The 27660-nt window shown below is 42.9% G+C and overlaps 15 non-coding genes across 15 annotated transcripts; all 15 read right to left on the bottom strand.

Annotated features, from left to right (window-relative positions):
- Positions 1–604: 604 nt before the first annotated feature.
- Positions 605–678, bottom strand: trnai-aau (transfer RNA isoleucine (anticodon AAU)). The gene has a single exon. It is a non-coding gene; the product is annotated as a tRNA-Ile (tRNA).
- Positions 679–3102: 2424 nt separating this feature from the next.
- trnar-ucg (transfer RNA arginine (anticodon UCG)) lies at positions 3103–3175 on the bottom strand. The gene has a single exon. It is a non-coding gene; the product is annotated as a tRNA-Arg (tRNA).
- Positions 3176–4576: 1401 nt separating this feature from the next.
- On the bottom strand, positions 4577–4649 carry trnar-ucg (transfer RNA arginine (anticodon UCG)). Its single transcript has one exon. It is a non-coding gene; the product is annotated as a tRNA-Arg (tRNA).
- A 1861-nt stretch (positions 4650–6510) lies between these two features.
- Positions 6511–6584, bottom strand: trnai-aau (transfer RNA isoleucine (anticodon AAU)). The gene has a single exon. It is a non-coding gene; the product is annotated as a tRNA-Ile (tRNA).
- Positions 6585–9464: 2880 nt separating this feature from the next.
- Positions 9465–9538, bottom strand: trnai-aau (transfer RNA isoleucine (anticodon AAU)). The gene has a single exon. It is a non-coding gene; the product is annotated as a tRNA-Ile (tRNA).
- A 947-nt stretch (positions 9539–10485) lies between these two features.
- On the bottom strand, positions 10486–10558 carry trnar-ucg (transfer RNA arginine (anticodon UCG)). Its single transcript has one exon. It is a non-coding gene; the product is annotated as a tRNA-Arg (tRNA).
- Positions 10559–11963: 1405 nt separating this feature from the next.
- On the bottom strand, positions 11964–12036 carry trnar-ucg (transfer RNA arginine (anticodon UCG)). Its single transcript has one exon. It is a non-coding gene; the product is annotated as a tRNA-Arg (tRNA).
- A 1404-nt stretch (positions 12037–13440) lies between these two features.
- On the bottom strand, positions 13441–13513 carry trnar-ucg (transfer RNA arginine (anticodon UCG)). The gene has a single exon. It is a non-coding gene; the product is annotated as a tRNA-Arg (tRNA).
- A 1859-nt stretch (positions 13514–15372) lies between these two features.
- Positions 15373–15446, bottom strand: trnai-aau (transfer RNA isoleucine (anticodon AAU)). The gene has a single exon. It is a non-coding gene; the product is annotated as a tRNA-Ile (tRNA).
- A 2424-nt stretch (positions 15447–17870) lies between these two features.
- trnal-uag (transfer RNA leucine (anticodon UAG)) lies at positions 17871–17943 on the bottom strand. The gene has a single exon. It is a non-coding gene; the product is annotated as a tRNA-Leu (tRNA).
- Positions 17944–19346: 1403 nt separating this feature from the next.
- trnal-uag (transfer RNA leucine (anticodon UAG)) lies at positions 19347–19419 on the bottom strand. Its single transcript has one exon. It is a non-coding gene; the product is annotated as a tRNA-Leu (tRNA).
- Positions 19420–22298: 2879 nt separating this feature from the next.
- On the bottom strand, positions 22299–22371 carry trnar-ucg (transfer RNA arginine (anticodon UCG)). Its single transcript has one exon. It is a non-coding gene; the product is annotated as a tRNA-Arg (tRNA).
- A 1860-nt stretch (positions 22372–24231) lies between these two features.
- Positions 24232–24305, bottom strand: trnai-aau (transfer RNA isoleucine (anticodon AAU)). Its single transcript has one exon. It is a non-coding gene; the product is annotated as a tRNA-Ile (tRNA).
- A 947-nt stretch (positions 24306–25252) lies between these two features.
- On the bottom strand, positions 25253–25325 carry trnar-ucg (transfer RNA arginine (anticodon UCG)). The gene has a single exon. It is a non-coding gene; the product is annotated as a tRNA-Arg (tRNA).
- Positions 25326–26729: 1404 nt separating this feature from the next.
- Positions 26730–26802, bottom strand: trnar-ucg (transfer RNA arginine (anticodon UCG)). The gene has a single exon. It is a non-coding gene; the product is annotated as a tRNA-Arg (tRNA).
- Positions 26803–27660: the final 858 nt, after the last annotated feature.

The raw sequence follows: 27660 nt of genomic DNA, 5'->3' as shown, positions 1-27660 counted from the left end.
GCAGGAAAATGTTTCCTGTGCAAAACAGCTCAGTGAGGGTGATTGATAATAGCTTCCTTTGCTTAAGTGTCACTCTGTTCCTACAACCATGAAAAACCCATGGAAGTTTGTACTTTCCAGGAACATCAAAGAGCAAGGACTGGAAGCTCAACCACGAAGCGACTCGAACCCTCAATCTTCTGATACGAAGTCAGAGGCCTTGTCCATTAGGCCACGTGGTCGGAACCGAGTCTTTCAAAGGACTGAAGCCGTGCTCATTAGACTGTGTGGTCTGAACAGAGGTTTGTTTCAGGAGGCTAGAGGAGCTGGGTGAGTGGGGAAGGGAGACTTGATTGTAAAAACGTACATGTGAATAATTTTTTGAATTGCAAAACCTGTAGACAGCGTTGAACTATCTGGGAATGTGAAATTATGTGAGTATTCTTTGATATCATTAACTAAAAAGGAAATGCGGGAAAGGTTTCTTATGCAAGACAGTTCAGTCAGCAATGTTACCTGGTTGATAACTCAAAAGGCCAGGTTTATGTAGCATGTGAAAAGCAAGCAACCGTGCAGTCAGGATTAATCTTGCCTTGGAAAGAGTTGCTTGCATCGTGCTTTTCAATGGCCAGTATGGGGATTGAACCCATGACCTTGGCGTTATTAGCACCACGCTCTAACCATCTGAGCTAACCGGCCCAGCATGCTGCAAAAGAGTCATTTTCCCAGCTGCACAGCTGCGTCAATGTCTCAGTGATTTTGTCTGAGATACGATGGCCCTTTCATAATGGGTGACGTCATAATCCTGTCTTTTGGACATCAGAGATGATGCAGTTCCATGGCCAAACAGTTGGAGATGAAATCATTTTAATTCAAGGAAGTGGGTCTTTGCTGATCTCATGTACTGACTTGTAATAGGGCCTCTTGTAGATTTGTTTCTTTTTTCAAATGAGCACTGCAGACAGATGGGAATTCAGATTTTTTGTAAGTAGAGATTAGGGGCAAGAAAGAAGATCAGCCACTGGCACCATCGCCTCTACGCTCTAACCTTCTCAATTGAACATCCTGGTCTTAAGAGCAGCACATTGACTTCCGGAAGATAATTGCTATTTGTGCATACCTCTTTAGCAGTGAAGAAGTGTGATTGATAAAACCTTTTCGCTTGAATGTTACCCTGTTTCTGCAACCTTGAAACACACGGAAAAAAAGATTTTCCAGGCACATCCATTGAGTAAGTACAAGAAGAGCAACCACAAAGGGACTCGACCCTTCAATCTTCCTATTTGAAGTCAGATGCTTTGTCCATTAGGTCACTTGGTCTGAACTAGGGTGGGTTTCGAAAGGTTAGGGGAGCTAGGACAGTGAGGAAGGGAGACTTGATTGTAAAACAGGACATGTGAAAACTTCACAATTGTAAAGCCCATAGACAGCGTTGAAGCATTTGTGAATGTGATGTTGTGTCAGATACTCTTCGATATCATTGTGTGCATAAGTACATGCAGGAAAATGTTTCTTGTGCAAAACAGCTCAGTGAGGGTGATTGATAATAGCTTCCTTTGCTTAAGTGTCACTCTGTTCCTACAACCATGAAAAACCCATGGAAGTTTGTACTTTCCAGGCACATCAAACAGCAAGGACTGGAAGCTCAACCACGAAGCGACTCGAACCTTCAATCTTCTGATCCGAAGTCAGACGCCTTGTCCATTAGGCCACGTGGTCGGAACCGAGTCTTTCAAAGGACTGGAGCCGTGCTCATTAGACTGTGTGGTCTGAACAGAGGTTTGTTTCAGGAGGCTAGAGGAGCTGGGTGAGTGAAGAAGGGAGACTTGATTGTAAAAACGTACATGTGAATAATTTTTTGAATTGCAAAACCTGTAGACAGCGTTGAACTATCTGGGAATGTGAAATTATGTGAGTATTCTTTGATATCATTAACTAAAAAGGAAATGCGGGAAAGGTTTCTTATGCAAGACAGTTTAGTCAGCAATGTTACCTGGTTGATAACTCAAAAGGCCAGGTTTATGTAGCATGTGAAAAGCAAGCAACCGTGCAGTCAGGATTAATCTTGCCTTGGAAAGAGTTGCTTGCATCGTGCTTTTCAATGGCCTGTATGGGGATGGAACCCATGACCTTGGCGTTATTAGCACCACTCTCTAACCATCTGAGCTAACCGGCCCAGCATGCTCCAAAAGAGTCATTTTCCCAGCTGCACAGCTGCGTCAATGTCTCAGTGATTTTGTCTGACATACGATGGCCCTTTCATAATGGGTGACGTCATAATCCTGTCTTTTGGACATCAGAGATGATGCAGTTCCATGGCCAAACAGTTGGAGATGAAATCATTTTAATTCAAGGAAGTGGGTCTTTGCTGATCTCATGTACTGACTTGTAATAGGGCCTCTTGTAGATTTGTTTCTTTTTTCAAATGAGCACTGCAAACAGATGGGAATTCAGATTTTTTGTAAGTAGAGATTAGGGGCAAGAAAGAAGATCAGCCACTGGCACCATCGCCTCTACGCTCTAACCTTCTCAATTGAACATCCTGGTCTTAAGAGCAGCACATTGAGTTCCGGAAGATAATTGCTATTTGTGCATACCTCTTTAGCAGTGAAGAAGTGTGATTGATAAAACCTTTTGGCTTGAATGTTACCCAGTTTTTGCAACCTTGAAACACACGGAAAAAAAGATTTTCCAGGCACATCCAGTGAGTAAGTACAAGAAGAGCAACCACAAAGGGACTCGACCCTTCAATCTTCCTATTTGAAGTCAGATGCTTTGTCCATTAGGTCACTTGGTCTGAACTAGGGTGGGTTTCGAAAGGTTAGGGGAGCTAGGACAGTGAGGAAGGGAGACTTGATTGTAAAACAGGACATGTGAAAACTTCACAATTGTAAAGCCCATAGACAGCGTTGAAGCATTTGTGAATGTGATGTTGTGTCAGATACTCTTCGATATCATTGTGTGCATATGTACATGCAGGAAAATGTTTCTTGTGCAAAACAGCTCAGTGAGGGTGATTGATAATAGCTTCCTTTGCTTAAGTATCACTCTGTTCCTACGACCATGAAAAACCCATGGAAGTTTGTACTTTCCAGGCACATCAAACAGCAAGGACTGGAAGCTCAACCACGAAGGGACTCGAACCCTCAATCTTCTGATCCGAAGTCAGACGCCTTGTCCATTAGGCCACGTGGTCGGAACCGAGTCTTTCAAAGGACTGAAGCCGTGCTCATTAGACTGTGTGGTCTGAACAGAGGTTTGTTTCAGGAGGCTAGAGGAGCTGGGTGAGTGAGGAAGGGAGACTTGATTGTAAAAACGTACATGTGAATAATTTTTTGAATTGCAAAACCTGTAGACAGCGTTGAACTATCTGGGAATGTGAAATTATGTGAGTATTCTTTGATATCATTAACTAAAAAGGAAATGCGGGAAAGGTTTCTTATGCAAGACAGTTCAGTCAGCAATGTTACCTGGTTGATAACTCAAAAGGCCAGGTTTATGTAGCATGTGAAAAGCAAGCAACCGTGCAGTCAGGATTAATCTTGCCTTGGAAAGAGTTGCTTGCATCGTGCTTTTCAATGGCCTGTATGGGGATGGAACCCATGACCTTGGCGTTATTAGCACCACTCTCTAACCATCTGAGCTAACCGGCCCAGCATGCTGCAACAGAGTCATTTTCCCAGCTGCACAGCTGCGTCAATGTCTCAGTGATTTTGTCTGACATACGATGGCCCTTTCATAATGGGTGACGTCATAATCCTGTCTTTTGGACATCAGAGATGATGTAGTTCCATGGCCAAACAGTTGGAGATGAAATCATTTTAATTCAAGGAAGTGGGTCTTTGCTGATCTCATGTACTGACTTGTAATAGGGCCTCTTGTAGATTTGTTTCTTTTTTCAAATGAGCACTGCAGACAGATGGGAATTCAGATTTTTTGTAAGTAGAGATTAGGGGCAAGAAAGAAGATCAGCCACTGGCACCATCGCCTCTACGCTCTAACCTTCTCAATTGAACATCCTGGTCTTAAGAGCAGCACATTGAGTTCCGGAAGATAATTGCTATTTGTGCATACCTCTTTAGCAGTGAAGTGTGATTGATAAAACCTTTTCGTTTGAATGTTACCCTGTTTTTGCAACCTTGAAACACACGGAAAAAAAGATTTTCCAGGCACATCCAGTGAGTAAGTACAAGAAGAGCAACCACAAAGGGACTCGACCCTTCAATCTTCCTATTTGAAGTCAGATGCTTTGTCCATTAGGTCACTTGGTCTGAACTAGGGTGGGTTTCGAAAGGTTAGGGGAGCTAGGACAGTGAGGAAGGGAGACTTGATTGTAAAACAGGACATGTGAAAACTTCACAATTGTAAAGCCGATAGACAGCGTTGAAGCATTTGTGAATGTGATGTTGTGTCAGATACTCTTCGATATCATTGTGTGCATATGTACATGCAGGAAAATGTTTCTTGTGCAAAACAGCTCAGTGAGGGTGATTGATAATAGCTTCCTTTGCTTAAGTGTCACTCTGTTCCTACGACCATGAAAAACCCATGGAAGTTTGTACTTTCCAGGCACATCAAACAGAAAGGACTGGAAGCTCAACCACAAAGGGACTCGAACCCTCAATCTTCTGATCCGAAGTCAGACGCCTTGTCCATTAGGCCACGTGGTCGGAACCAAGTCTTTCAAAGGACTGAAGCCGTGCTCATTAGACTGTGTGGTCTGAACAGAGGTTTGTTTCAGGAGGCTAGAGGAGCTGGGTGAGTGAGGAAGGGAGACTTGATTGTAAAAACGTACATGTGAATAATTTTTTGAATTGCAAAACCTGTAGACAGCGTTGAACTATCTGGGAATGTGAAATTATGTGAGTATTCTTTGATATCATTAACTAAAAAGGAAATGCGGGAAAGGTTTCTTATGCAAGACAGTTCAGTCAGCAATGTTACCTGGTTGATAACTCAAAAGGCCAGGTTTATGTAGCATGTGAAAAGCAAGCAACCGTGCAGTCAGGATTAATCTTGCCTTGGAAAGAGTTGCTTGCATCGTGCTTTTCAATGGCCAGTATGGGGATGGAACCCATGACCTTGGCGTTATTAGCACCACTCTCTAACCATCTGAGCTAACCGGCCCAGCATGCTGCAAAAGAGTCATTTTCCCAGCTGCACAGCTGCGTCAATGTCTCAGTGATTTTGTCTGACATACGATGGCCCTTTCATAATGGGTGACGTCATAATCCTGTCTTTTGGACATCAGAGATGATGTAGTTCCATGGCCAAACAGTTGGAAATGAAATCATTTTAATTCAAGGAAGTGGGTCTTTGCTGATCTCATGTACTGACTTGTAATAGGGCCTCTTGTAGATTTGTTTCTTTTTTCAAATGAGCACTGCAGACAGATGGGAATTCAGATTTTTTGTAAGTAGAGATTAGGGGCAAGAAAGAAGATCAGCCACTGGCACCATCGCCTCTACGCTCTAACCTTCTCAATTGAACATCCTGGTCTTAAGAGCAGCAAATTTGACTTCCGCAAGATAATTGCTATTTGTGCATACCTCTTTAGCAGTGAAGAAGTGTGATTGATAAAACCTTTTCGCTTGAATGTTACCCTGTTTCTGCAACCTTGAAACACACCGAAAAAAAGATTTTCCAGGCACATCCATTGAGTAAGTACAAGAAGAGCAACCACAAAGGGACTCGACCCTTCAATCTTCCTATTTGAAGTCAGATGCTTTGTCCATTAGGTCACTTGGTCTGAACTAGGGTGGGTTTCGAAAGGTTAGGGGAGCTAGGACAGTGAGGAAGGGAGACTTGATTGTAAAACAGGACATGTGAAAACTTCACAATTGTAAAGCCCATAGACAGCGTTGAAGCATTTGTGAATGTGATGTTGTGTCAGATACTCTTCGATATCATTGTGTGCATAAGTACATGCAGGAAAATGTTTCCTGTGCAAAACAGCTCAGTGAGGGTGATTGATAATAGCTTCCTTTGCTTAAGTGTCACTCTGTTCCTACAACCATGAAAAACCCATGGAAGTTTGTACTTTCCAGGAACATCAAAGAGCAAGGACTGGAAGCTCAACCACGAAGCGACTCGAACCCTCAATCTTCTGATACGAAGTCAGAGGCCTTGTCCATTAGGCCACGTGGTCGGAACCGAGTCTTTCAAAGGACTGAAGCCGTGCTCATTAGACTGTGTGGTCTGAACAGAGGTTTGTTTCAGGAGGCTAGAGGAGCTGGGTGAGTGGGGAAGGGAGACTTGATTGTAAAAACGTACATGTGAATAATTTTTTGAATTGCAAAACCTGTAGACAGCGTTGAACTATCTGGGAATGTGAAATTATGTGAGTATTCTTTGATATCATTAACTAAAAAGGAAATGCGGGAAAGGTTTCTTATGCAAGACAGTTCAGTCAGCAATGTTACCTGGTTGATAACTCAAAAGGCCAGGTTTATGTAGCATGTGAAAAGCAAGCAACCGTGCAGTCAGGATTAATCTTGCCTTGGAAAGAGTTGCTTGCATCGTGCTTTTCAATGGCCAGTATGGGGATTGAACCCATGACCTTGGCGTTATTAGCACCACGCTCTAACCATCTGAGCTAACCGGCCCAGCATGCTGCAAAAGAGTCATTTTCCCAGCTGCACAGCTGCGTCAATGTCTCAGTGATTTTGTCTGAGATACGATGGCCCTTTCATAATGGGTGACGTCATAATCCTGTCTTTTGGACATCAGAGATGATGCAGTTCCATGGCCAAACAGTTGGAGATGAAATCATTTTAATTCAAGGAAGTGGGTCTTTGCTGATCTCATGTACTGACTTGTAATAGGGCCTCTTGTAGATTTGTTTCTTTTTTCAAATGAGCACTGCAGACAGATGGGAATTCAGATTTTTTGTAAGTAGAGATTAGGGGCAAGAAAGAAGATCAGCCACTGGCACCATCGCCTCTACGCTCTAACCTTCTCAATTGAACATCCTGGTCTTAAGAGCAGCACATTGACTTCCGGAAGATAATTGCTATTTGTGCATACCTCTTTAGCAGTGAAGAAGTGTGATTGATAAAACCTTTTCGCTTGAATGTTACCCTGTTTCTGCAACCTTGAAACACACGGAAAAAAAGATTTTCCAGGCACATCCATTGAGTAAGTACAAGAAGAGCAACCACAAAGGGACTCGACCCTTCAATCTTCCTATTTGAAGTCAGATGCTTTGTCCATTAGGTCACTTGGTCTGAACTAGGGTGGGTTTCGAAAGGTTAGGGGAGCTAGGACAGTGAGGAAGGGAGACTTGATTGTAAAACAGGACATGTGAAAACTTCACAATTGTAAAGCCCATAGACAGCGTTGAAGCATTTGTGAATGTGATGTTGTGTCAGATACTCTTCGATATCATTGTGTGCATAAGTACATGCAGGAAAATGTTTCTTGTGCAAAACAGCTCAGTGAGGGTGATTGATAATAGCTTCCTTTGCTTAAGTGTCACTCTGTTCCTACAACCATGAAAAACCCATGGAAGTTTGTACTTTCCAGGCACATCAAACAGCAAGGACTGGAAGCTCAACCACGAAGCGACTCGAACCTTCAATCTTCTGATCCGAAGTCAGACGCCTTGTCCATTAGGCCACGTGGTCGGAACCGAGTCTTTCAAAGGACTGGAGCCGTGCTCATTAGACTGTGTGGTCTGAACAGAGGTTTGTTTCAGGAGGCTAGAGGAGCTGGGTGAGTGAAGAAGGGAGACTTGATTGTAAAAACGTACATGTGAATAATTTTTTGAATTGCAAAACCTGTAGACAGCGTTGAACTATCTGGGAATGTGAAATTATGTGAGTATTCTTTGATATCATTAACTAAAAAGGAAATGCGGGAAAGGTTTCTTATGCAAGACAGTTTAGTCAGCAATGTTACCTGGTTGATAACTCAAAAGGCCAGGTTTATGTAGCATGTGAAAAGCAAGCAACCGTGCAGTCAGGATTAATCTTGCCTTGGAAAGAGTTGCTTGCATCGTGCTTTTCAATGGCCTGTATGGGGATGGAACCCATGACCTTGGCGTTATTAGCACCACTCTCTAACCATCTGAGCTAACCGGCCCAGCATGCTCCAAAAGAGTCATTTTCCCAGCTGCACAGCTGCGTCAATGTCTCAGTGATTTTGTCTGACATACGATGGCCCTTTCATAATGGGTGACGTCATAATCCTGTCTTTTGGACATCAGAGATGATGCAGTTCCATGGCCAAACAGTTGGAGATGAAATCATTTTAATTCAAGGAAGTGGGTCTTTGCTGATCTCATGTACTGACTTGTAATAGGGCCTCTTGTAGATTTGTTTCTTTTTTCAAATGAGCACTGCAAACAGATGGGAATTCAGATTTTTTGTAAGTAGAGATTAGGGGCAAGAAAGAAGATCAGCCACTGGCACCATCGCCTCTACGCTCTAACCTTCTCAATTGAACATCCTGGTCTTAAGAGCAGCACATTGAGTTCCGGAAGATAATTGCTATTTGTGCATACCTCTTTAGCAGTGAAGAAGTGTGATTGATAAAACCTTTTGGCTTGAATGTTACCCAGTTTTTGCAACCTTGAAACACACGGAAAAAAAGATTTTCCAGGCACATCCAGTGAGTAAGTACAAGAAGAGCAACCACAAAGGGACTCGACCCTTCAATCTTCCTATTTGAAGTCAGATGCTTTGTCCATTAGGTCACTTGGTCTGAACTAGGGTGGGTTTCGAAAGGTTAGGGGAGCTAGGACAGTGAGGAAGGGGGACTTGATTGTAAAACAGGACATGTGAAAACTTCACAATTGTAAAGCCCATAGACAGCGTTGAAGCATTTGTGAATGTGATGTTGTGTCAGATACTCTTTGATATCATTGTGTGCATATGTACATGCAGGAAAATGTTTCTTGTGCAAAACAGCTCAGTGAGGGTGATTGATAATAGCTTCCTTTGCTTACGTGTCACTCTGTTCCTACGACCATGAAAACCCCATGGAAGTTTGTACTTTCCAGGCACATCAAACAGAAAGGACTGGAAGGTCAACCACGAAAGGACTCGAACCCTCAATCTTCTGATCCAAAGTCAGAAGCCTTGTCCATTAGGCCACGTGGTCGGAACCGAGTCTTTCAAAGGACTGAAGCCGTGCTCATTAGACTGTGTGGTCTGAACAGAGGTTTGTTTCAGGAGGCTAGAGGAGCTGGGTGAGTGAGGAAGGGAGACTTGATTGTAAAAACGTACATGTGAATAATTTTTTGAATTGCAAAACCTGTAGACAGCGTTGAACTATCTGGGAATGTGAAATTATGTGAGTATTCTTTGATATCATTAACTAAAAAGGAAATGCGGGAAAGGTTTCTTATGCAAGACAGTTCAGTCAGCAATGTTACCTGGTTGATAACTCAAAAGGCCAGGTTTATGTAGCATGTGAAAAGCAAGCAACCGTGCAGTCAGGATTAATCTTGCCTTGGAAAGAGTTGCTTGCATCGTGCTTTTCAATGGCCAGTATGGGGATTGAACCCATGACCTTGGCGTTATTAGCACCACGCTCTAACCATCTGAGCTAACCGGCCCAGCATGCTGCAAAAGAGTCATTTTCCCAGCTGCACAGCTGCGACAATGTCTCAGTGATTTTGTCTGACATACGATGGCCCTTTCATAATGGGTGACGTCATAATCCTTTCTTTTGGACATCAGAGATGATGCAGTTCCATGGCCAAACAGTTGGAGATGAAATCATTTTAATTCAAGGAAGTGGGTCTTTGCTGATCTCATGTACTGACTTGTAATAGGGCCTCTTGTAGATTTGTTTCTTTTTTCAAATGAGCACTGCAGACAGATGGGAATTCAAATTTTTTGTAAGTAGAGATTAGGGGCAAGAAAGAAGATCAGCCACTGGCACCATCGCCTCTACGCTCTAACCTTCTCAATTGAACATCCTGGTCTTAAGAGCAGCACATTGAGTTCCGGAAGATAATTGCTATTTGTGCATACCTCTTTAGCAGTGAAGAAGTGTGATTGATAAAACCTTTTGGCTTGAATGTTACCCAGTTTTTGCAACCTTGAAACACACGGAAAAAAAGATTTTCCAGGCACACCCAGTGAGTAAGTACAAGAAGAGCAACCACAAAGGGACTCGACCCTTCAATCTTCCTATTTGAAGTCAGATGCTTTGTCCATTAGGTCACTTGGTCTGAACTAGGGTGGGTTTCGAAAGGTTAGGGGAGCTAGGACAGTGAGGAAGGGAGACTTAATTGTAAAACAGGACATGTGAAAACTTCACAATTGTAAAGCCCATAGACAGCGTTGAAGCATTTGTGAATGTGATGTTGTGTCAGATACTCTTCGATATCATTGTGTGCATATGTACATGCAGGAAAATGTTTCTTGTGCAAAACAGCTCAGTGAGGGTGATTGATAATAGCTTCCTTTGCTTACGTGTCACTCTGTTCCTACGACCATGAAAACCCCATGGAAGTTTGTACTTCCCAGGCACATCAAACAGAAAGGACTGGAAGGTCAACCACGAAAGGACTCGAACCCTCAATCTTCTGATCCGAAGTCAGACGCCTTGTCCATTAGGCCACGTGGTCGGAACCGAGTCTTTCAAAGGACTGAAGCCGTGCTCATTAGACTGTGTGGTCTGAACAGAGGTTTGTTTCAGGAGGCTAGAGGAGCTGGGTGAGTGAGGAAGGGAGACTTGATTGTAAAAACGTACATGTGAATAATTTTTTGAATTGCAAAACCTGTAGACAGCGTTGAACTATCTGGGAATGTGAAATTATGTGAGTATTCTTTGATATCATTAACTAAAAAGGAAATGCGGGAAAGGTTTCTTATGCAAGACAGTTCAGTCAGCAATGTTACCTGGTTGATAACTCAAAAGGCCAGGTTTATGTAGCATGTGAAAAGCAAGCAACCGTGCAGTCAGGATTAATCTTGCCTTGGAAAGAGTTGCTTGCATCGTGCTTTTCAATGGCCTGTATGGGGATGGAACCCATGACCTTGGCGTTATTAGCACCACTCTCTAACCATCTGAGCTAACCGGCCCAGCATGCTGCAAAAGAGTCATTTTCCCAGCTGCACAGCTGCGTCAATGTCTCAGTGATTTTGTCTGACATACGATGGCCCTTTCATAATGGGTGATGTCATAATCCTGTCTTTTGGACATCAGAGATGATGTAGTTCCATGGCCAAACAGTTGGAGATGAAATCATTTTAATTCAAGGAAGTGGGTCTTTGCTGATCTCATGTACTGACTTGTAATAGGGCCTCTTGTAGATTTGTTTCTTTTTTCAAATGAGCACTGCAGACAGATGGGAATTCAAATTTTTTGTAAGTAGAGATTAGGCGCAAGAAAGAAGATCAGCCACTGGCACCATCGCCTCTACGCTCTAACCTTCTCAATTGAACATCCTGGTCTTAAGAGCAGCAAATTTGACTTCCGGAAGATAATTGCTATTTGTGCATACCTCTTTAGCAGTGAAGAAGTGTGATTGATAAAACCTTTTCGCTTGAATGTTACCCTGTTTCTGCAACCTTGAAACACACGGAAAAAAAGATTTTCCAGGCACATCCATTGAGTAAGTACAAGAAGAGCAACCACAAAGGGACTCGACCCTTCAATCTTCCTATTTGAAGTCAGATGCTTTGTCCATTAGGTCACTTGGTCTGAACTAGGGTGGGTTTCGAAAGGTTAGGGGAGCTAGGACAGTGAGGAAGGGAGACTTGATTGTAAAACAGGACATGTGAAAACTTCACAATTGTAAAACCGATAGACAGCGTTGAAGCATTTGTGAATGTGATGTTGTGTCAGATACTCTTCCATATCATTGTGTGCATATGTACATGCAGGAAAATGTTTCTTGTGCAAAACAGCTCAGTGAGGGTGATTGATAATAGCTTCCTTTGCTTAAGTGTCACTCTGTTCCTACGACCATGAAAAACCCATGGAAGTTTGTACTTTCCAGGCACATCAAACAGAAAGGACTGGAAGCTCAACCACAAAGGGACTCGAACCCTCAATCTTCTGATCCGAAGTCAGACGCCTTGTCCATTAGGCCACGTGGTCAGAACCGAGTCTTTCAAAGGACTGGAGCCGTGCTCATTAGACTGTGTGGTCTGAACAGAGGTTTGTTTCAGGAGGCTAGAGGAGCTGGGTGAGTGAGGAAGGGAGACTTGATTGTAAAAACGTACATGTGAATAATTTTTTGAATTGCAAAACCTGTAGACAGCGTTGAACTATCTGGGAATGTGAAATTATGTGAGTATTCTTTGATATCATTAACTAAAAAGGAAATGCGGGAAAGGTTTCTTATGCAAGACAGTTCAGTCAGCAATGTTACCTGGTTGATAACTCAAAAGGCCAGGTTTATGTAGCATGTGAAAAGCAAGCAACCGTGCAGTCAGGATTAATCTTGCCTTGGAAAGAGTTGCTTGCATCGTGCTTTTCAATGGCCAGTATGGGGATGGAACCCATGACCTTGGCGTTATTAGCACCACTCTCTAACCATCTGAGCTAACCGGCCCAGCATGCTGCAAAAGAGTCATTTTCCCAGCTGCACAGCTGCGTCAATGTCTCAGTGATTTTGTCTGACATACGATGGCCCTTTCATAATGGGTGACGTCATAATCCTGTCTTTTGGACATCAGAGATGATGTAGTTCCATGGCCAAACAGTTGGAGATGAAATCATTTTAATTCAAGGAAGTGGGTCTTTGCTGATCTCATGTACTGACTTGTAATAGGGCCTCTTGTAGATTTGTTTCTTTTTTCAAATGAGCACTGCAGACAGATGGGAATTCAGATTTTTTGTAAGTAGAGATTAGGGGCAAGAAAGAAGATCAGCCACTGGCACCATCGCCTCTACGCTCTAACCTTCTCAATTGAACATCCTGGTCTTAAGAGCAGCACATTGAGTTCCGGAAGATAATTGCTATTTGTGCATACCTCTTTAGCAGTGAAGAAGTGTGATTGATAAAACCTTTTCGCTTGAATGTTACCCTGTTTTTGCAACCTTGAAACACACGGAAAAAAAGATTTTCCAGGCACATCCAGTGAGTAAGTACAAGAAGAGCAACCACAAAGGGACTCGACCCTTCAATCTTCCTATTTGAAGTCAGATGCTTTGTCCATTAGGTCACTTGGTCTGAACTAGGGTGGGTTTCGAAAGGTTAGGGGAGCTAGGACAGTGAGGAAGGGAGACTTGATTGTAAAACAGGACATGTGAAAACTTCACAATTGTAAAGCCCATAGACAGCGTTGAAGCATTTGTGAATGTGATGTTGTGTCAGATACTCTTCGATATCATTGTGTGCATATGTACATGCAGGAAAATGTTTCTTGTGCAAAACAGCTCAGTGAGGGTGATTGATAATAGCTTCCTTTGCTTAAGTATCACTCATTTCCTACGACCATGAAAAACCCATGGAAGTTTGTACTTTCCAGGCACATCAAACAGCAAGGACTGGAAGCTCAACCACGAAGGGACTCGAACCCTCAATCTTCTGATCCGAAGTCAGACGCCTTGTCCATTAGGCCACGTGGTCGGAACCGAGTCTTTCAAAGGACTGAAGCCGTGCTCATTAGACTGTGTGGTCTGAACAGAGGTTTGTTTCAGGAGGCTAGAGGAGCTGGGTGAGTGAGGAAGGGAGACTTGATTGTAAAAACGTACATGTGAATAATTTTTTGAATTGCAAAACCTGTAGACAGCGTTGAACTATCTGGGAATGTGAAATTATGTGAGTATTCTTTGATATCATTAACTAAAAAGGAAATGCGGGAAAGGTTTCTTATGCAAGACAGTTCAGTCAGCAATGTTACCTGGTTGATAACTCAAAAGGCCAGGTTTATGTAGCATGTGAAAAGCAAGCAACCGTGCAGTCAGGATTAATCTTGCCTTGGAAAGAGTTGCTTGCATCGTGCTTTTCAATGGCCTGTATGGGGATGGAACCCATGACCTTGGCGTTATTAGCACCACTCTCTAACCATCTGAGCTAACCGGCCCAGCATGCTGCAACAGAGTCATTTTCCCAGCTGCACAGCTGCGTCAATGTCTCAGTGATTTTGTCTGACATACGATGGCCCTTTCATAATGGGTGACGTCATAATCCTGTCTTTTGGACATCAGAGATGATGTAGTTCCATGGCCAAACAGTTGGAGATGAAATCATTTTAATTCAAGGAAGTGGGTCTTTGCTGATCTCATGTACTGACTTGTAATAGGGCCTCTTGTAGATTTGTTTCTTTTTTCAAATGAGCACTGCAGACAGATGGGAATTCAGATTTTTTGTAAGTAGAGATTAGGGGCAAGAAAGAAGATCAGCCACTGGCACCATCGCCTCTACGCTCTAACCTTCTCAATTGAACATCCTGGTCTTAAGAGCAGCACATTGAGTTCCGGAAGATAATTGCTATTTGTGCATACCTCTTTAGCAGTGAAGAAGTGTGATTGATAAAACCTTTTCGCTTGAATGTTACCCAGTTTTTGCAACCTTGAAACACACGGAAAAAAAGATTTTCCAGGCACACCCAGTGAGTAAGTACAAGAAGAGCAACCACAAAGGGACTCGACCCTTCAATCTTCCTATTTGAAGTCAGATGCTTTGTCCATTAGGTCACTTGGTCTGAACTAGGGTGGGTTTCGAAAGGTTAGGGGAGCTAGGACAGTGAGGAAGGGGGACTTGATTGTAAAACAGGACATGTGAAAACTTCACAATTGTAAAGCCCATAGACAGCGTGAAGCATTTGTGAATGTGATGTTGTGTCAGATACTCTTCGATATCATTGTGTGCATATGTACATGCAGGAAAATGTTTCTTGTGCAAAACAGCTCAGTGAGGGTGATTGATAATAGCTTCCTTTGCTTACGTGTCACTCTGTTCCTACGACCATGAAAACCCCATGGAAGTTTGTACTTTCCAGGCACATCAAACAGAAAGGACTGGAAGGTCAACCACGAAAGGACTCAAACCCTCAATCTTCTGATCCAAAGTCAGAAGCCTTGTCCATTAGGCCACGTGGTCGGAACCGAGTCTTTCAAAGGACTGAAGCCGTGCTCATTAGACTGTGTGGTCTGAACAGAGGTTTGTTTCAGGAGGCTAGAGGAGCTGGGTGAGTGAGGAAGGGAGACTTGATTGTAAAAACGTACATGTGAATAATTTTTTGAATTGCAAAACCTGTAGACAGCGTTGAACTATCTGGGAATGTGAAATTATGTGAGTATTCTTTGATATCATTAACTAAAAAGGAAATGCGGGAAAGGTTTCTTATGCAAGACAGTTCAGTCAGCAATGTTACCTGGTTGATAACTCAAAAGGCCAGGTTTATGTAGCATGTGAAAAGCAAGCAACCGTGCAGTCAGGATTAATCTTGCCTTGGAAAGAGTTGCTTGCATCGTGCTTTTCAATGGCCAGTATGGGGATTGAACCCATGACCTTGGCGTTATTAGCACCACGCTCTAACCATCTGAGCTAACCGGCCCAGCATGCTGCAAAAGAGTCATTTTCCCAGCTGCACAGCTGCGACAATGTCTCAGTGATTTTGTCTGACATACGATGGCCCTTTCATAATGGGTGACGTCATAATCCTTTCTTTTGGACATCAGAGATGATGCAGTTCCATGGCCAAACAGTTGGAGATGAAATCATTTTAATTCAAGGAAGTGGGTCTTTGCTGATCTCATGTACTGACTTGTAATAGGGCCTCTTGTAGATTTGTTTCTTTTTTCAAATGAGCACTGCAGACAGATGGGAATTCAAATTTTTTGTAAGTAGAGATTAGGGGCAAGAAAGAAGATCAGCCACTGGCACCATCGCCTCTACGCTCTAACCTTCTCAATTGAACATCCTGGTCTTAAGAGCAGCACATTGAGTTCCGGAAGATAATTGCTATTTGTGCATACCTCTTTAGCAGTGAAGAAGTGTGATTGATAAAACCTTTTGGCTTGAATGTTACCCTGTTTTTGCAACCTTGAAACACACGGAAAAAAAGATTTTCCAGGCACACCCAGTGAGTAAGTACAAGAAGAGCAACCACAAAGGGACTCGACCCTTCAATCTTCCTATTTGAAGTCAGATGCTTTGTCCATTAGGTCACTTGGTCTGAACTAGGGTGGGTTTCGAAAGGTTAGGGGAGCTAGGACAGTGAGGAAGGGAGACTTGATTGTAAAACAGGACATGTGAAAACTTCACAATTGTAAAGCCCATAGACAGCGTTGAAGCATTTGTGAATGTGATGTTGTGTCAGATACTCTTCGATATCATTGTGTGCATATGTACATGCAGGAAAATGTTTCTTGTGCAAAACAGCTCAGTAAGGGTGATTGATAATAGCTTCCTTTGCTTAAGTGTCACTCTGTTCCTACGACCATGAAAAACCCATGGAAGTTTGTACTTTCCAGGCACATCAAACAGAAAGGACTGGAAGCTCAACCACAAAGGGACTCGAATCCTCAATCTTCTGATCCGAAGTCAGACGCCTTGTCCATTAGGCCACGTGGTCGGAACCGAGTCTTTCAAAGGACTGAAGCCGTGCTCATTAGACTGTGTGGTCTGAACAGAGGTTTTTTTCAGGAGGCTAGAGGAGCTGGGTGAGTGAGGAAGGGAGACTTGATTGTAAAAACGTACATGTGAATAATTTTTTGAATTGCAAAACCTGTAGACAGCGTTGAACTATCTGGGAATGTGAAATTATGTGAGTATTCTTTGATATCATTAACTAAAAAGGAAATGCGGGAAAGGTTTCTTATGCAAGACAGTTCAGTCAGCAATGTTACCTGGTTGATAACTCAAAAGGCCAGGTTTATGTAGCATGTGAAAAGCAAGCAACCGTGCAGTCAGGATTAATCTTGCCTTGGAAAGAGTTGCTTGCATCGTGCTTTTCAATGGCCAGTATGGGGATGGAACCCATGACCTTGGCGTTATTAGCACCACTCTCTAACCATCTGAGCTAACCGGCCCAGCATGCTGCAAAAGAGTCATTTTCCCAGCTGCACAGCTGCGTCAATGTCTCAGTGATTTTGTCTGACATACGATGGCCCTTTCATAATGGGTGACGTCATAATCCTGTCTTTGGACATCAGAGATGATGTAGTTCCATGGCCAAACAGTTGGAGATGAAATCATTTTAATTCAAGGAAGTGGGTCTTTGCTGATCTCATGTACTGACTTGTAATAGGGCCTCTTGTAGATTTGTTTCTTTTTTCAAATGAGCACTGCAGACAGATGGGAATTCAAATTTTTTGTAAGTAGAGATTAGGCGCAAGAAAGAAGATCAGCCACTGGCACCATCGCCTCTACGCTCTAACCTTCTCAATTGAACATCCTGGTCTTAAGAGCAGCAAATTTGACTTCCGGAAGATAATTGCTATTTGTGCATACCTCTTTAGCAGTGAAGAAGTGTGATTGATAAAACCTTTTCGCTTGAATGTTACCCTGTTTCTGCAACCTTGAAACACACGGAAAAAAAGATTTTCCAGGCACATCCATTGAGTAAGTACAAGAAGAGCAACCACAAAGGGACTCGACCCTTCAATCTTCCTATTTGAAGTCAGATGCTTTGTCCATTAGGTCACTTGGTCTGAACTAGGGTGGGTTTCGAAAGGTTAGGGGAGCTAGGACAGTGAGGAAGGGAGACTTGATTGTAAAACAGGACATGTGAAAACTTCACAATTGTAAAACCGATAGACAGCGTTGAAGCATTTGTGAATGTGATGTTGTGTCAGATACTCTTCTATATCATTGTGTGCATATGTACATGCAGGAAAATGTTTCTTGTGCAAAACAGCTCAGTGAGGGTGATTGATAATAGCTTCCTTTGCTTAAGTGTCACTCTGTTCCTACGACCATGAAAAACCCATGGAAGTTTGTACTTTCCAGGCACATCAAACAGAAAGGACTGGAAGCTCAACCACGAAGGGACTCGAACCCTCAATCTTCTGATACTAAGTCAGACGCCTTGTCCATTAGGCCACGTGGTCGGAACCGAGTCTTTCAAAGGACTGAAGCCGTGCTCATTAGACTGTGTGGTCTGAACAGAGGTTTTTTCAGGAGGCTAGAGGAGCTGGGTGAGTGAGGAAGGGAGACTTGATTGTAAAAACGTACATGTGAATAATTTTTTGAATTGCAAAACCTGTAGACAGCGTTGAACTATCTGGGAATGTGAAATTATGTGAGTATTCTTTGATATCATTAACTAAAAAGGAAATGCGGGAAAGGTTTCTTATGCAAGACAGTTCAGTCAGCAATGTTACCTGGTTGATAACTCAAAAGGCCAGGTTTATGTAGCATGTGAAAAGCAAGCAACCGTGCAGTCAGGATTAATCTTGCCTTGGAAAGAGTTGCTTGCATCGTGCTTTTCAATGGCCAGTATGGGGATGGAACCCATGACCTTGGCGTTATTAGCACCACTCTCTAACCATCTGAGCTAACCGGCCCAGCATGCTGCAAAAGAGTCATTTTCCCAGCTGCACAGCTGCGTCAATGTCTCAGTGATTTTGTCTGACATACGATGGCCCTTTCATAATGGGTGACGTCATAATCCTGTCTTTGGACATCAGAGATGATGTAGTTCCATGGCCAAACAGTTGGAGATGAAATCATTTTAATTCAAGGAAGTGGGTCTTTGCTGATCTCATGTACTGACTTGTAATAGGGCCTCTTGTAGATTTGTTTCTTTTTTCAAATGAGCACTGCAGACAGATGGGAATTCAAATTTTTTGTAAGTAGAGATTAGGCGCAAGAAAGAAGATCAGCCACTGGCACCATCGCCTCTACGCTCTAACCTTCTCAATTGAACATCCTGGTCTTAAGAGCAGCAAATTTGACTTCCGGAAGATAATTGCTATTTGTGCATACCTCTTTAGCAGTGAAGAAGTGTGATTGATAAAACCTTTTCGCTTGAATGTTACCCTGTTTCTGCAACCTTGAAACACACGGAAAAAAAGATTTTCCAGGCACATCCATTGAGTAAGTACAAGAAGAGCAACCACAAAGGGACTCGACCCTTCAATCTTCCTATTTGAAGTCAGATGCTTTGTCCATTAGGTCACTTGGTCTGAACTAGGGTGGGTTTCGAAAGGTTAGGGGAGCTAGGACAGTGAGGAAGGGAGACTTGATTGTAAAACAGGACATGTGAAAACTTCACAATTGTAAAACCGATAGACAGCGTTGAAGCATTTGTGAATGTGATGTTGTGTCAGATACTCTTCTATATCATTGTGTGCATATGTACATGCAGGAAAATGTTTCTTGTGCAAAACAGCTCAGTGAGGGTGATTGATAATAGCTTCCTTTGCTTAAGTGTCACTCTGTTCCTACGACCATGAAAAACCCATGGAAGTTTGTACTTTCCAGGCACATCAAACAGAAAGGACTGGAAGCTCAACCACGAAGGGACTCGAACCCTCAATCTTCTGATACTAAGTCAGACGCCTTGTCCATTAGGCCACGTGGTCGGAACCGAGTCTTTCAAAGGACTGAAGCCGTGCTCATTAGACTGTGTGGTCTGAACAGAGGTTTTTTCAGGAGGCTAGAGGAGCTGGGTGAGTGAGGAAGGGAGACTTGATTGTAAAAACGTACATGTGAATAATTTTTTGAATTGCAAAACCTGTAGACAGCGTTGAACTATCTGGGAATGTGAAATTATGTGAGTATTCTTTGATATCATTAACTAAAAAGGAAATGCGGGAAAGGTTTCTTATGCAAGACAGTTCAGTCAGCAATGTTACCTGGTTGATAACTCAAAAGGCCAGGTTTATGTAGCATGTGAAAAGCAAGCAACCGTGCAGTCAGGATTAATCTTGCCTTGGAAAGAGTTGCTTGCATCGTGCTTTTCAATGGCCAGTATGGGGATGGAACCCATGACCTTGGCGTTATTAGCACCACTCTCTAACCATCTGAGCTAACCGGCCCAGCATGCTGCAAAAGAGTCATTTTCCCAGCTGCACAGCTGCGTCAATGTCTCAGTGATTTTGTCTGACATACGATGGCCCTTTCATAATGGGTGACGTCATAATCCTGTCTTTGGACATCAGAGATGATGTAGTTCCATGGCCAAACAGTTGGAGATGAAATCATTTTAATTCAAGGAAGTGGGTCTTTGCTGATCTCATGTACTGACTTGTAATAGGGCCTCTTGTAGATTTGTTTCTTTTTTCAAATGAGCACTGCAGACAGATGGGAATTCAAATTTTTTGTAAGTAGAGATTAGGCGCAAGAAAGAAGATCAGCCACTGGCACCATCGCCTCTACGCTCTAACCTTCTCAATTGAACATCCTGGTCTTAAGAGCAGCAAATTTGACTTCCGGAAGATAATTGCTATTTGTGCATACCTCTTTAGCAGTGAAGAAGTGTGATTGATAAAACCTTTTCGCTTGAATGTTACCCTGTTTCTGCAACCTTGAAACACACGGAAAAAAAGTTTTCCAGGCACATCCATTGAGTAAGTACAAGAAGAGCAACCACAAAGGGACTCGACCCTTCAATCTTCCTATTTGAAGTCAGATGCTTTGTCCATTAGGTCACTTGGTCTGAACTAGGGTGGGTTTCGAAAGGTTAGGGGAGCTAGGACAGTGAGGAAGGGAGACTTGATTGTAAAACAGGACATGTGAAAACTTCACAATTGTAAAGCCCATAGACAGCGTTGAAGCATTTGTGAATGTGATGTTGTGTCAGATACTCTTCGATATCATTGTGTGCATAAGTACATGCAGGAAAATGTTTCTTGTGCAAAACAGCTCAGTGAGGGTGATTGATAATAGCTTCCTTTGCTTAAGTGTCACTCTGTTCCTACAACCATGAAAAACCCATGGAAGTTTGTACTTTCCAGGCACATCAAACAGCAAGGACTGGAAGCTCAACCACGAAGCGACTCGAACCTTCAATCTTCTGATCCGAAGTCAGACGCCTTGTCCATTAGGCCACGTGGTCGGAACCGAGTCTTTCAAAGGACTGGAGCCGTGCTCATTAGACTGTGTGGTCTGAACAGAGGTTTGTTTCAGGAGGCTAGAGGAGCTGGGTGAGTGAAGAAGGGAGACTTGATTGTAAAAACGTACATGTGAATAATTTTTTGAATTGCAAAACCTGTAGACAGCGTTGAACTATCTGGGAATGTGAAATTATGTGAGTATTCTTTGATATCATTAACTAAAAAGGAAATGCGGGAAAGGTTTCTTATGCAAGACAGTTTAGTCAGCAATGTTACCTGGTTGATAACTCAAAAGGCCAGGTTTATGTAGCATGTGAAAAGCAAGCAACCGTGCAGTCAGGATTAATCTTGCCTTGGAAAGAGTTGCTTGCATCGTGCTTTTCAATGGCCTGTATGGGGATGGAACCCATGACCTTGGCGTTATTAGCACCACTCTCTAACCATCTGAGCTAACCGGCCCAGCATGCTCCAAAAGAGTCATTTTCCCAGCTGCACAGCTGCGTCAATGTCTCAGTGATTTTGTCTGACATACGATGGCCCTTTCATAATGGGTGACGTCATAATCCTGTCTTTTGGACATCAGAGATGATGCAGTTCCATGGCCAAACAGTTGGAGATGAAATCATTTTAATTCAAGGAAGTGGGTCTTTGCTGATCTCATGTACTGACTTGTAATAGGGCCTCTTGTAGATTTGTTTCTTTTTTCAAATGAGCACTGCAAACAGATGGGAATTCAGATTTTTTGTAAGTAGAGATTAGGGGCAAGAAAGAAGATCAGCCACTGGCACCATCGCCTCTACGCTCTAACCTTCTCAATTGAACATCCTGGTCTTAAGAGCAGCACATTGAGTTCCGGAAGATAATTGCTATTTGTGCATACCTCTTTAGCAGTGAAGAAGTGTGATTGATAAAACCTTTTGGCTTGAATGTTACCCAGTTTTTGCAACCTTGAAACACACGGAAAAAAAGATTTTCCAGGCACATCCAGTGAGTAAGTACAAGAAGAGCAACCACAAAGGGACTCGACCCTTCAATCTTCCTATTTGAAGTCAGATGCTTTGTCCATTAGGTCACTTGGTCTGAACTAGGGTGGGTTTCGAAAGGTTAGGGGAGCTAGGACAGTGAGGAAGGGAGACTTGATTGTAAAACAGGACATGTGAAAACTTCACAATTGTAAAGCCCATAGACAGCGTTGAAGCATTTGTGAATGTGATGTTGTGTCAGATACTCTTCGATATCATTGTGTGCATATGTACATGCAGGAAAATGTTTCTTGTGCAAAACAGCTCAGTGAGGGTGATTGATAATAGCTTCCTTTGCTTAAGTATCACTCTGTTCCTACGACCATGAAAAACCCATGGAAGTTTGTACTTTCCAGGCACATCAAACAGCAAGGACTGGAAGCTCAACCACGAAGGGACTCGAACCCTCAATCTTCTGATCCGAAGTCAGACGCCTTGTCCATTAGGCCACGTGGTCGGAACCGAGTCTTTCAAAGGACTGAAGCCGTGCTCATTAGACTGTGTGGTCTGAACAGAGGTTTGTTTCAGGAGGCTAGAGGAGCTGGGTGAGTGAGGAAGGGAGACTTGATTGTAAAAACGTACATGTGAATAATTTTTTGAATTGCAAAACCTGTAGACAGCGTTGAACTATCTGGGAATGTGAAATTATGTGAGTATTCTTTGATATCATTAACTAAAAAGGAAATGCGGGAAAGGTTTCTTATGCAAGACAGTTCAGTCAGCAATGTTACCTGGTTGATAACTCAAAAGGCCAGGTTTATGTAGCATGTGAAAAGCAAGCAACCGTGCAGTCAGGATTAATCTTGCCTTGGAAAGAGTTGCTTGCATCGTGCTTTTCAATGGCCTGTATGGGGATGGAACCCATGACCTTGGCGTTATTAGCACCACTCTCTAACCATCTGAGCTAACCGGCCCAGCATGCTGCAACAGAGTCATTTTCCCAGCTGCACAGCTGCGTCAATGTCTCAGTGATTTTGTCTGACATACGATGGCCCTTTCATAATGGGTGACGTCATAATCCTGTCTTTTGGACATCAGAGATGATGTAGTTCCATGGCCAAACAGTTGGAGATGAAATCATTTTAATTCAAGGAAGTGGGTCTTTGCTGATCTCATGTACTGACTTGTAATAGGGCCTCTTGTAGATTTGTTTCTTTTTTCAAATGAGCACTGCAGACAGATGGGAATTCAGATTTTTTGTAAGTAGAGATTAGGGGCAAGAAAGAAGATCAGCCACTGGCACCATCGCCTCTACGCTCTAACCTTCTCAATTGAACATCCTGGTCTTAAGAGCAGTACATTGACTTCGGGAAGATAATTGCTATTTGTGCATACCTCTTTAGCAGTGAAGAAGTGTGATTGATAAAACCTTTTGGCTTGAATGTTACCCAGTTTTTGCAACCTTGAAACACACGGAAAAAAAGATTTTCCAGGCACACCCAGTGAGTAAGTACAAGAAGAGCAACCACAAAGGGACTCGACCCTTCAATCTTCCTATTTGAAGTCAGATGCTTTGTCCATTAGGTCACTTGGTCTGAACTAGGGTGGGTTTCGAAAGGTTAGGGGAGCTAGGACAGTGAGGAAGGGGGACTTGATTGTAAAACAGGACATGTGAAAACTTCACAATTGTAAAGCCCATAGACAGCGTTGAAGCATTTGTGAATGTGATGTTGTGTCAGATACTCTTTGATATCATTGTGTGCATATGTACATGCAGGAAAATGTTTCTTGTGCAAAACAGCTCAGTGAGGGTGATTGATAATAGCTTCCTTTGCTTACGTGTCACTCTGTTCCTACGACCATGAAAACCCCATGGAAGTTTGTACTTTCCAGGCACATCAAACAGAAAGGACTGGAAGGTCAACCACGAAAGGACTCGAACCCTCAATCTTCTGATCCAAAGTCAGAAGCCTTGTCCATTAGGCCACGTGGTCGGAACCGAGTCTTTCAAAGGACTGAAGCCGTGCTCATTAGACTGTGTGGTCTGAACAGAGGTTTGTTTCAGGAGGCTAGAGGAGCTGGGTGAGTGAGGAAGGGAGACTTGATTGTAAAAACGTACATGTGAATAATTTTTTGAATTGCAAAACCTGTAGACAGCGTTGAACTATCTGGGAATGTGAAATTATGTGAGTATTCTTTGATATCATTAACTAAAAAGGAAATGCGGGAAAGGTTTCTTATGCAAGACAGTTCAGTCAGCAATGTTACCTGGTTGATAACTCAAAAGGCCAGGTTTATGTAGCATGTGAAAAGCAAGCAACCGTGCAGTCAGGATTAATCTTGCCTTGGAAAGAGTTGCTTGCATCGTGCTTTTCAATGGCCAGTATGGGGATTGAACCCATGACCTTGGCGTTATTAGCACCACGCTCTAACCATCTGAGCTAACCGGCCCAGCATGCTGCAAAAGAGTCATTTTCCCAGCTGCACAGCTGCGACAATGTCTCAGTGATTTTGTCTGACATACGATGGCCCTTTCATAATGGGTGACGTCATAATCCTTTCTTTTGGACATCAGAGATGATGCAGTTCCATGGCCAAACAGTTGGAGATGAAATCATTTTAATTCAAGGAAGTGGGTCTTTGCTGATCTCATGTACTGACTTGTAATAGGGCCTCTTGTAGATTTGTTTCTTTTTTCAAATGAGCACTGCAGACAGATGGGAATTCAAATTTTTTGTAAGTAGAGATTAGGGGCAAGAAAGAAGATCAGCCACTGGCACCATCGCCTCTACGCTCTAACCTTCTCAATTGAACATCCTGGTCTTAAGAGCAGCACATTGAGTTCCGGAAGATAATTGCTATTTGTGCATACCTCTTTAGCAGTGAAGAAGTGTGATTGATAAAACCTTTTGGCTTGAATGTTACCCAGTTTTTGCAACCTTGAAACACACGGAAAAAAAGATTTTCCAGGCACATCCAGTGAGTAAGTACAAGAAGAGCAACCACAAAGGGACTCGACCCTTCAATCTTCCTATTTGAAGTCAGATGCTTTGTCCATTAGGTCACTTGGTCTGAACTAGGGTGGGTTTCGAAAGGTTAGGGGAGCTAGGACAGTGAGGAAGGGAGACTTGATTGTAAAACAGGACATGTGAAAACTTCACAATTGTAAAGCCCATAGACAGCGTTGAAGCATTTGTGAATGTGATGTTGTGTCAGATACTCTTCGATATCATTGTGTGCATATGTACATGCAGGAAAATGTTTCTTGTGCAAAACAGCTCAGTGAGGGTGATTGATAATAGCTTCCTTTGCTTAAGTATCACTCTGTTCCTACGACCATGAAAAACCCATGGAAGTTTGTACTTTCCAGGCACATCAAACAGCAAGGACTGGAAGCTCAACCACGAAGGGACTCGAACCCTCAATCTTCTGATCCGAAGTCAGACGCCTTGTCCATTAGGCCACGTGGTCGGAACCGAGTCTTTCAAAGGACTGAAGCCGTGCTCATTAGACTGTGTGGTCTGAACAGAGGTTTGTTTCAGGAGGCTAGAGGAGCTGGGTGAGTGAGGAAGGGAGACTTGATTGTAAAAACGTACATGTGAATAATTTTTTGAATTGCAAAACCTGTAGACAGCGTTGAACTATCTGGGAATGTGAAATTATGTGAGTATTCTTTGATATCATTAACTAAAAAGGAAATGCGGGAAAGGTTTCTTATGCAAGACAGTTCAGTCAGCAATGTTACCTGGTTGATAACTCAAAAGGCCAGGTTTATGTAGCATGTGAAAAGCAAGCAACCGTGCAGTCAGGATTAATCTTGCCTTGGAAAGAGTTGCTTGCATCGTGCTTTTCAATGGCCAGTATGGGGATGGAACCCATGACCTTGGCATTATTAGCACCACTCTCTAACCATCTGAGCTAACCGGCCCAGCATGCTGCAAAAGAGTCATTTTCCCAGCTGCACAGCTGCGTCAATGTCTCAGTGATTTTGTCTGACATACGATGGCCCTTTCATAATGGGTGACGTCATAATCCTGTCTTTTGGACATCAGAGATGATGTAGTTCCATGGCCAAACAGTTGGAGATGAAATCATTTTAATTCAAGGAAGTGGGTCTTTGCTGATCTCATGTACTGACTTGTAATAGGGCCTCTTGTAGATTTGTTTCTTTTTTCAAATGAGCACTGCAGACAGATGGGAATTCAGATTTTTTGTAAGTAGAGATTAGGGGCAAGAAAGAAGATCAGCCACTGGCACCATCGCCTCTACGCTCTAACCTTCTCAATTGAACATCCTGGTCTTAAGAGCAGCACATTGAGTTCCGGAAGATAATTGCTATTTGTGCATACCTCTTTAGCAGTGAAGAAGTGTGATTGATAAAACCTTTTCGCTTGAATGTTACCCTGTTTTTGCAACCTTGAAACACACGGAAAAAAAGATTTTCCAGGCACATCCAGTGAGTAAGTACAAGAAGAGCAACCACAAAGGGACTCGACCCTTCAATCTTCCTATTTGAAGTCAGATGCTTTGTCCATTAGGTCACTTGGTCTGAACTAGGGTGGGTTTCGAAAGGTTAGGGGAGCTAGGACAGTGAGGAAGGGAGACTTGATTGTAAAACAGGACATGTGAAAACTTCACAATTGTAAAGCCCATAGACAGCGTTGAAGCATTTGTGAATGTGATGTTGTGTCAGATACTCTTCGATATCATTGTGTGCATATGTACATGCAGGAAAATGTTTCTTGTGCAAAACAGCTCAGTGAGGGTGATTGATAATAGCTTCCTTTGCTTAAGTATCACTCATTTCCTACGACCATGAAAAACCCATGGAAGTTTGTACTTTCCAGGCACATCAAACAGCAAGGACTGGAAGCTCAACCACGAAGGGACTCGAACCCTCAATCTTCTGATCCGAAGTCAGACGCCTTGTCCATTAGGCCACGTGGTCGGAACCGAGTCTTTCAAAGGACTGAAGCCGTGCTCATTAGACTGTGTGGTCTGAACAGAGGTTTGTTTCAGGAGGCTAGAGGAGCTGGGTGAGTGAGGAAGGGAGACTTGATTGTAAAAACGTACATGTGAATAATTTTTTGAATTGCAAAACCTGTAGACAGCGTTGAACTATCTGGGAATGTGAAATTATGTGAGTATTCTTTGATATCATTAACTAAAAAGGAAATGCGGGAAAGGTTTCTTATGCAAGACAGTTCAGTCAGCAATGTTACCTGGTTGATAACTCAAAAGGCCAGGTTTATGTAGCATGTGAAAAGCAAGCAACCGTGCAGTCAGGATTAATCTTGCCTTGGAAAGAGTTGCTTGCATCGTGCTTTTCAATGGCCTGTATGGGGATGGAACCCATGACCTTGGCGTTATTAGCACCACTCTCTAACCATCTGAGCTAACCGGCCCAGCATGCTGCAACAGAGTCATTTTCCCAGCTGCACAGCTGCGTCAATGTCTCAGTGATTTTGTCTGACATACGATGGCCCTTTCATAATGGGTGACGTCATAATCCTGTCTTTTGGACATCAGAGATGATGTAGTTCCATGGCCAAACAGTTGGAGATGAAATCATTTTAATTCAAGGAAGTGGGTCTTTGCTGATCTCATGTACTGACTTGTAATAGGGCCTCTTGTAGATTTGTTTCTTTTTTCAAATGAGCACTGCAGACAGATGGGAATTCAGATTTTTTGTAAGTAGAGATTAGGGGCAAGAAAGAAGATCAGCCACTGGCACCATCGCCTCTACGCTCTAACCTTCTCAATTGAACATCCTGGTCTTAAGAGCAGCACATTGAGTTCCGGAAGA

This window comes from Channa argus, unplaced genomic scaffold (assembly GCF_033026475.1).
Source record: "Channa argus isolate prfri unplaced genomic scaffold, Channa argus male v1.0 Contig035, whole genome shotgun sequence".
Lineage (NCBI taxonomy): Eukaryota > Metazoa > Chordata > Actinopteri > Anabantiformes > Channidae > Channa > Channa argus.
The sequence above is the reverse complement of the archived record's forward strand: the minus strand, read 5'-3'. Positions and strand labels throughout refer to the sequence as shown.